Source organism: Nilaparvata lugens, chromosome 14 (assembly GCF_014356525.2).
Source record: "Nilaparvata lugens isolate BPH chromosome 14, ASM1435652v1, whole genome shotgun sequence".
NCBI lineage: Eukaryota > Metazoa > Arthropoda > Insecta > Hemiptera > Delphacidae > Nilaparvata > Nilaparvata lugens.
The window spans coordinates 10,730,001-10,740,000 of NC_052517.1; positions in this window are offsets into that span (position 1 = coordinate 10,730,001).

Genomic DNA, 10,000 nt, shown 5'->3' on the forward strand with positions numbered 1-10,000 from the left:
AAAATACTTTTGAGGAGTAAGAAAATTAAACTGTTCACATGATAACTAAGAAAATGAACATTAAAATTGAATTTCATATCTTCTTAGTTTCGTTAGAGAGTAGTTACAGTAGAGAGAGAGAGAGAGAGAGAGAGAGAGAGAGAAGAGAGAGAGAGAGAGAGAGAATTGAATCGCTGCCTTTATTAAAAACCTAGGAGGGCGAAGTTAGGGCGCAGCCGGCCCTCTCTTACACTTAACCCTCCATACAATTCTAAGTTACAACTAAGACAACATCATAAACAATGAACTAAAGTAAAAGAAAACAATAACTTAGAAAATTTACAAGAAAAAATATATATAAATATAATAACTATATTTAATTTTTTATTATATTATAATTATTTATAATTATATATAAATATAATAAAAATAAAAAAAAGAGAAAACTCGAACTCCTTTCGAATTTGAGTACGTAAAGGTGGTTATGCAGAAAGGAAGAAGAGAAAAGTGAATACAGTTGAGAATTTTCAGTCCAAATCCATAGATTATTCCGGTAGAAGAAAGGGAAGAAGGGAAAAGAAAGAAAAGAAAAGGAAGAGAGAAAGAAGGAAGAAAGAGAGGAACCACACATACACACACACACATATATACACTATATAGACTTGAATTACGGGTTAGTGAGCATTCCAGCCGAGTCCACCACCTCTGATCCACCGCAAGACAGCCGCGCCAAACCGGCGACGTCCCTCAACTAGCTTCAGCTCAGCAGGCAAAGAATTCCATAAACTACAGGCTGTCACAAGGAACGACTTATTGAACATAACAGTCCTATGTGTTGGAACAGCCAGCAGATGGGATCCATGCCGCGTTCCTCCACGGCCAAAATCACCCAAGTAACGGTACTCCACTGCCAGATACTTAGGCGTCTTGGTTTTCAATATCTTATGCAGGAAGCACAAAGCATGATGTGATCTACTCTCACGCAGCTTCATGAGTTCAAGTCTGTTAAAGTATTCGGTCACATGGTCGTCACGTCTCAGGTTGAAGATAAAGCGAACACAATAATTATGTGCACGCTGCATCCTCTGCAAAAGTTGAACTGTCATGTCAAGAGTCACAATGTCACAGTAGTTGAAGATTGGGAAAATCAGAGTCTTGACCAGCATAACCTTTGTAGGAAAGGGAATGAAGTCAGAGATCCTCTTCAATGTCATGATCCCCCCAATGACCCTGTTACAAGTCTGAGTCACGTGGCTGGTCCAGTCAAGAGTCCTTGTCATTGTCAGTCCCAAATTTTTCACGTCAGAACTGTATTCCAATTGTATGTTATTCAATGTTATGTATGGTCCGTTAGATATGTCAATTGTGTTTAAAAGTCTTGAGTAACCTATCACTATAGATTTCGATTTTGTCTCGTTAATTTTTAGTCCATTATTCTCAGTCCACTGTACCAAACGAGTCAAGTCAGCATTGACCTCATCAACTGTGACGCCAAAGTCATTTTTCTTGCAGTGTCGGTATATTTGTAAATCGTCTGCATACAGGTGATGTCTGGTCGTAAGTAGAGTGCTTGTCACGTCATTTATGTAAATGCTGAACAATAGAGACCCAATACCGAACCTGAGGAACTCCTCTGTTCACTTCACGCCACCGTGAAGAGGCATCCCCAACTCTCACACACTGACACCGACCCCGAAGATAGGACCTCACCCATGCCACAGTGGAGTTGGAAAAACCTAATTTTCTGAGTTTGTAGAGTAGAGTAGGATGGAAAATACTGTCGAATGCCTTGCTAAAATCTATTAGGACTAGAACTGTTAGCTCTCTATTATCCATGGCCCTACGGATGTCGTCAGTTACTCTCAGGAGTGCAGAGGTGGTGCTATGACCACTACGGAACCCCGATTGAAAGTCACCAATCAATCCAGAGCAATGAACGAATGTGCTCAATTGAGAGTGAACAATGATTTCCAGAACCTTTGACAAGACGGACAATAAGCTAATAGGCCTGTAATCAGATGGAGAGAGAGGGTTAGGGATCTTGTTCAAGGGGATTACAATAGATGACTTCCAGCCATCAGGAAAAACCGATGTTAAAAGTGAGGTATTGATTAAATGAGTGAGGAAAGGAAGGATGAGAGGAAGGATAATTTTGATAAATTTGATTGGGATACCATCTGCACCAACAGCATTACTCTTTACTCTATGAACAGCCAAGAGACCTCTTGCTCCGTGACATTGGAGAAGTAGAAATCCTCATTTTGATGACAATCAGGCAGAGAGTCAAAGTGAGCACGAGCTTGGTCCAAACTTACAGGGATGTCAGTGAAGAAATCATTGAGATCATCCAGTGAGTGAGCAACAGTCGGTACCTGCCTCTCCTTGCCAGCCCCAATCTCCCTCAGAGCACGCCACAAAGATGAAGTTGATGATCGCTTTGAGGAGATCAAGTCTCGGTAAAATGTAGCTTTAGAATTTCTAATTTTTTGCTTGCAAGAGTTTCTCAAACGCTTATAATGATTGAAATCATTAGGGCTTTTTGACGCTCTTGCTTTTTTGCACCAATAATCTCGATCCCTCATCAGCTGGCGTATCTCATCAGTGAGCCATGGAGCAGGATCCCTGGTTATTCTACGATTTTTCAAAGGAACATGTTTTTCAAAAAGAGAGATTATATTGTGATTCAAAATGTTCAACATAACATTAACATCGTTAGTATGGAATATGTGTAGCCAGTCAAGGTTAATTGCATCATTAAACAAGCTGTGGTAGTTAATATTCTTATAATCCCTATAAGTGATTATTTTAGGTTTAGGCTTAGGCCTCTTGATATTATAGACAAGGAATATCATATCATGTGCTGAAAGGCCTGGAAAAGGGATCTGCCATGGCACACAGCTGACTTCTTATCAGCAACTGCAATAAGATCAAGCAATGTGTCAGAGGTGGATGTATGGTGCGTAGCTTGGAGAGGCAGCAAGGTCATACCATTCGCAAAAAACATAGTGGTCAGTTGTATTTTGTCATGAGTATCAGGTCCAAGTAAGTCAGTATTGAAGTCACCCATGATAGCCACATGTTCATAGGGCACCATCAGCTCAAGTAGTGCTTCCTCAAATTCTGACATATACCCAATATGAGGCGGCCTGTAGCAAACTGCTATTAACATTTTAACTCCGTTACACTTTACCTCAATGAACATGTATTCAGGTCTAGCTGCACGGGAGGTATCAGAGGAAAACTTATGAACAGGCAACAGAGAACGCTTGACAAACGCGGCAACCCCTCCCCCATTCTTGTGTAACCGGTCATTCCTAATGAGCACATAATCCTCTAGTGCGACAAGTCGATTAGGGATTGTCGGTTTTAGCCAGGTTTCAGATATAAGAATGATGTCACAATCTTTGCCCTCGAAAGTGTGCCTAAATTCATCTATATGGCAGAGAAGGGATTGTGCATTGACATGAGCGACTTTAAGACGATCAGGGAAAGGAGAGACAGCCCGCTTGAGGGCATCGCCGACACTCAGCGCGGCCGCGCCGTCATCCTGCTGTATAGACAAGGTGGCTGCGACGAAGCAGCAAGGCAGAAGAGAGGGGTGAAACGGCGAAACAACAAGAAGATACAAAAAAGACACTTACCACATTCATACTGACACACACACACAAAGAAAGAAATGAGAAAAGAAATATAGAAATCATATGAGATAAAAGAAAAACAAAATCAAGTGAAGAAGTCGAGCGCTATGAACAATAGGATAACGCTGTATTAGATGGTCAAGGCGGTTCGGCTCCATTGATACAAGCATACTAATACTGTTGATCAAATACAAGTACCACAGGAATAGCGAATATTGAGAAGAAAAAAGAAGCAGAAGGCTGATAACTTAATCAAAATACTGTAATTAGGGATTTAGACCCTAAGATGAGTGCTTTTAGATAAGATGACTGCTTATCTGCTTTGCCTGACTGAGAACGAGTCACAGTAGTGTGTTTTGGTGAATTCATGATCAATTTTAGTTTTAAGACACAATTTGCAGCCACAACACGAAAGTAACAGGAATTATTAACTGACAATTTTATAAAACAAAGAAAACTGCACACGATGGTACGTATAAAAATTCAAAAATCCAACTTTAAACTGACGAAAAGCTATAAAAACGAGGAGCTCGAACCTGACACAGCCTCTACTCGGAATCTCTCATTATCTCTCTCCCTTTTAAGAGAGAGAGAGAGAGAAAGAGAGAGAGAGAGAGAGAAAGAGATTGATTGATTGATTGATTGAGTACTTTATTTATGTAGATTACAATATATACTGGCTTATACACTTATATACAATAGCTTACAATACTGCAAAATTATAGATGAATTTACATAAGATAGACTAAGAAAATAATTATTGAACTGTATATGATAGGAAAAAGTAATTTGTAATATAATAACTATAGATAATAATTATATTGTTATGCATCTACATAAATTGGCGGAGCTTTGGACATATCAATGTCCATTCTTCGGAAAGAATATTCAATATATCCTTCCCACTAACTCTCTACCAAAGTAGAAGAATAATAATAAGTACAAGAAGGAGAAGAAGTAGAGAGAGGTTGATGGAATTGAAAAGAAAAAGGGATGAAAGGAAAAAAAGAAAAAAAGGACGATGAAGATAAATAGAACGAGAAATAGATGGCAAAGCAAGCAGAGAAAAAGAGAATATTTTCTGCAATTCACCATTGGAGACTACCGACTGCCTTGAAAGGAATTCAAACCGTAAGCAATAAACAGAAAGGAAATTGGAAAGAGAAGGCAAGAAAAATGGAAGAATAAAAAAGTGCAAATGTAAAGGAGCTGATCTCCTAAATATAATTAGCGGTTTAGAATAATATTATGAACGGACAAAAAAGAAGAAGAAAAAGAAGAAGGTGGAGGTGGTGGAGGGGAGGAGGAGGAGTAAAGAAGAAGAAGAAGAAGGAGGAAGAAGAGTAGGAGGAGGAGTAGGAGTAGGAGGAAGTGGTGGAGGAGGAGGAGGAGGAGGAGGGGGGATGAGTGGGAGGAGTAGGAGGAGGAGAATGTGGAGGAGAAAGTGGATGGGGAAACGTATGTGCATTTGGATGAGGTAAAGGAAAAAATAAAATTGAAAAAGTGACAATAAAAGAAGGAGAGTGTAATAATCTCATGTGAGAAACTGAGTTTACTGAAATAAAATATGGCCGACATAAAAATAACTGGCCAGTAATATTCTTAATTATTACAAGCTTTCAAGATGGCCTACAGCTTCATTTTTTTTTTGAATTTCCATTTTCAACTTTAAAACGTTTGAGCTTATTCCTTTTTATATAACAGACCAGCAAAATTAGTGTTAACTAGAAGATAACCCGTGATCCGCAAGGGTCTATCTTAAAACTTGACCTAATGAAATGATGAAGAATGGAATATAGGCCTATAACCATATTTAAGAATCTACATTTATGAAAAATTTCAAGTTAATCAGTTGAGTAGTTGAGACGTGATGATGCGTCAAACATAATTTTCCTTTCCCTTTAGGTGTACAAGCCAGTTCTTTCCTTTTTTATTTATTGTAGGCCTATAGATAGATTAAAACTTCAAAAATGACAAGTGCCTTACAGCCTTTCCGTTTTTTTTTCATTTCTCCTCCTGCTCCTCCTCCTCCTCCTCTCCTCCTCCTCCTCCTTCCCCTCCACCTCCTAATCATCCTCCTCCACCTCCTAATCATCCACCTCCTCCTCCTCCTCCTCCTCCTCCTCCACCACCTCCTCTTCCTCTTCCTCCACCACCACCTCCTATTCCTCCTCCACCTTTTAATCCTCATCCTCCTCTTTCTCCTCCTCCTACACCTACTCCTACTCCTACTCCTCCTCCTCCTCCTCCACCTGCTCTTCCTCCTCCTCCTCATCCTACTCCTACTCCTCATCCTCCTCCTCCTCCACCTCCTAATCATCCTCCTCCTCCTCCTTCTCCTACTCCTCATCCTCCTCCTCCTCCTCCTCCTCATCCTCCTCCTCCTCCTCCTCATCCTCTCTCATTTTCAATATTTTCTCTCTTCTCTAAACAAATCAAATAAAATTCATTCCTTTCTGCTACAATACAAAATAGAATAGAATGAAATCTTACGAACTAACATTTTATATAATAGGAGAAAAACTGCAAAGGCAATAATCGTTTAAACGTTAAACATAAACGTACTTCATTGGGCGTTTTCGTATATGCTTGTCTCCAATCTTTTTCCTACAGCCTGAGTTGAAAACATTTTACTTTCACTTCTGCCCTAATAATTTTATTTTTTTAAAGTCATAAAATTGAAGTAACTCAGGTTTATGGTCAATTAATATTCTTTGTTAATTTTCTGACGTTTGGTAATTCTTTGTTGCTAAATCTTGAACGGTCCACATGCAGTCTCTTATCCTATGTCATGAATGAAAGAATTATACTACATACGGTGCTCATTTTCAATCTTGAACGGTCCACAAGCAGTCTCTTATCCTATGTCATGAATGAAAGAATTATACTACATACGGTGCTCATTTTCATTTACTTTACTCCAATCTATATACTACTAGTAGTTCTGCGAACAGTAGACCTCGCTCATGAATACAATTTTCAATCTAATGAGAAGGTCCAGTACAGTAAGTACAGTATATTGTGAAGATTTAGCCATCTCATCTATTCTTTTCTCCATTGAAAGAGACACTGTTTTTGGTTTTTCAAAGTTATCTTACTCCCTTATTTTGGGGTATTTTCAGAAATCAAGATAAATATCCTACCAAATTTCCCACACGAATACAGTGTAAGTTGTATTATAATAGTTACAGTACTTACGTAGTGTATAGTACAGTACCTGTTCGTTTTTACCGTATAATTATATGATAATAGAAAGCTTTATTAAAAACAGCCATAACTTCCTTGTTTTCGGATATTTTCGAAAACTGGACTTACGCTCTGAAGAATTTGGGGTCGCTGAATCCAAATCCGAAATCAGAATCTTTCTATCTTCATTTTCAAGAAAGATGGTTTTTGAGAAAAAGTGGTGACCGGAGAGACGTAGAATCACCATGTGAAAGTTACGATTTGTCCGCTAGTATCTCGATCCAAGCCGGTTTCTGCTTGCCTCGAGGGGAAAAGACGTGACAAAAGGAGGTTCCTGGCTAGGAGTCACCATGTGAAAGCCACGATTTGACTCAATGTACTTCGACAAAAAAACGTGAACACTGTTCAGTGTTCAAGTTGCACGTCTCCTATCGTGTGAAAGTAGCCTTTGCAGGAACACCGGACTCATCAAGGAGGTACCTTTATATCGTCTCCATATTTACAATATAAACATATATTACAACTTTTCCAATAATCTAATAATTCATAAATTATAAGAAATCGGTCAACTGACGGAAAAAATGGAATATGCAGTAGGTAATTTAGACGATGGTGAGACGGAAAATGATTCTATATAAGATGGGTTTGTCGGTGACAATGACAGGAGGTTGCTAATGATGTTTTTCATGAAAAGTGGATTCAATGTTATGGCTTGTTATGCCTATGCAGAATGTTAATGCTCACAAATCGGTTTCCGATCTCATTCCAAAAGGAAAACAAAAGCCTTGACACTATAGAGCGACACAAAAAAGCACAAAAAATGCATACAATACAATAATTATTGTACCTAATAAACTGAAAATTCAGTTAAAAAATAACTAAAATAATAACTGATAGTTATGAATGAAAGAAGTTGGAGATTAAAGAAATGTTTATGATGTTAAATATTGTCTACAACTAAAATAGTTGTTGATTTATTAGTTGATTAATTTTTATGATAATAAAAATTGTCCACAACTAAAATAGTTGAGTTAGGTGATAGTTAGTTGAGACAATAATAGTTATTTATGTATTGATATTGAAGATTTTTTAAAAATAATTTATCCAATTAATTTGATGAATCAATGTAATAATAATAATTATAAGATGATTCTATGTAATTATTGTATATAATCATAATAATGATTTTGAATTGATATATTATTAGAATAAGATAAAACAATAATTAATATAAAAAAACCGGAGGTCTTACCAAAAATCGTTACACATACGTTTCTGCGCCTTGTTTCAAAGAACTTGCATACCAAATTTCATCCAAATCGGACAATGACTGCGACTGTAACTGCGGTACAAGCAAACAGACGAAAGCCGATCGAGTCGAAACTAGACCTCAGCTTCGCTTCGGTCAATAATAAAGGAAAGAGCTGGCTTATACACGTGGGGGATAGGGAATTCACGAATGACGCATCATCACGTCTCAACTACTCAACTGATTAACTTTAAATTTCACATATAGATACTCAATTCACCGAGGATAGTTATAGGTCTACATTGAATTCTTCAAAATTTCAGTAAGTCAAGTTTCTAGTTTGTCAAGTTTTTAATCCAAATCAAATCAAAGTTCATTCATCAAAACAATTACGATACAAATTGGAACATTATAGCATTTAATACAATCAAAAAAATGAAGTCTTATGTATTGAATAGTTTCTTAATAGGCATAGATAATTCAATGAATAAATATGCAACCAAATATAAATGATATATGTTGGGAATTGAACCCTTGCGGACTCCGGAGCACGGGTTACATGCTATTTTGAAAAATTACAGAAATATCATGCAATTAATTCCATCTGACTAAATGTTAAATTACAACAAAGTTTTTTCTTATGCACTTTCAATGTTATTTCTATATCCTGGAAAAAGACGAAGTAGTGATTTATTTTACGAACTTGACCTGTAAAAAGGATCGAAGATTACGTGATCAAATTTCGAAGCTGATTGATAATGCATTAATTTAGATTAGATCTTTAAAAATATCAAATATAATTAAATATAACATACTTAAACTTCCGGTAGTCGCGCCCTACTCAATCACACGAGCAGTCGCGTGTTGTACTTTTTACAACATCCAATTTTCCAATTATTATGTACTCTTATTTATCTCTTTCCTGTATAGGGCTACTTGTAATATAAATATAAAGAAAATAAAAATCTCAGGGTACTGAGATTTTTATTTTCTTTATATTTATTATGTACTCTGTTCACTGTCGAAACATATTGTATAATTACTTTTTCCATCTTTTTGGATTTTTTACACCTATGAAGAAAATTTGTATGATTACCATTTCATAGCCCAATAAGATACATCAAGCAAAGCCATTAATTCTTTGTTCGTTTACAGTCCCCGTATACAGTATTTCCTCATCTTATGCACAGTGCGACTAAATGGCACCTAAAGACTGAACCATTGCTCGGTTGATACTGCAACTCAGTGGAGTGATGGGGAGAAAGTGTTGGAATGCATAGGTGACTTATTCACTGACACCACCCCATCCAATAGTTTTGTGCAGCAAAAAAACTGACGCTGTTGTACTTTTTACAACAGCGCGACTGCCGGAAGGTTAATAAGAGACATTCTGGGCAACTTCTTACTAAAGTTATTGTAGAGCTTACAAACAGACTGACAACGACTTTGGCCTTGAGTGAGTCAAAAATGAGAACTCTACAGCTAACAATCGTTTCAATTATTACTCATAGTTTACATGAAATAATATAGCTGTGGAATGATAAATCTCATAAGCTTTTTTTTTGTTTCTCTCGAAGAAGATTCACTTTAAATTGGAAATTTTCCCAAAGTGCAAAAAACACTGGAAATCAATGCAAGAATAAGAGTGATAGAATAATAGACAGTCGTGGTAACAATGGTGAGTGGAAGGATTCAAAGAGAAAGAAGGAGATGAAGATGAAGAAGATGGAGGAGAAGAAGAAGAAGAACAAGAACAAGAAGAAGAAGAAGAAGAAGAAGAAGAAGAAGAAGAAGAAGAGAGAAGAAAGGAGAAGAAGAAGTCTTCTAGCATTTTATAGCACATCAAAGACGAAGAAGACGTCGAGCTTATTCGCTCCAGTGAAGTAGAATGAGGCTATTGAACCTGAGATGGACCCTCTTCTTCTCCTTCTTCCTCTCCTTCCTCTTC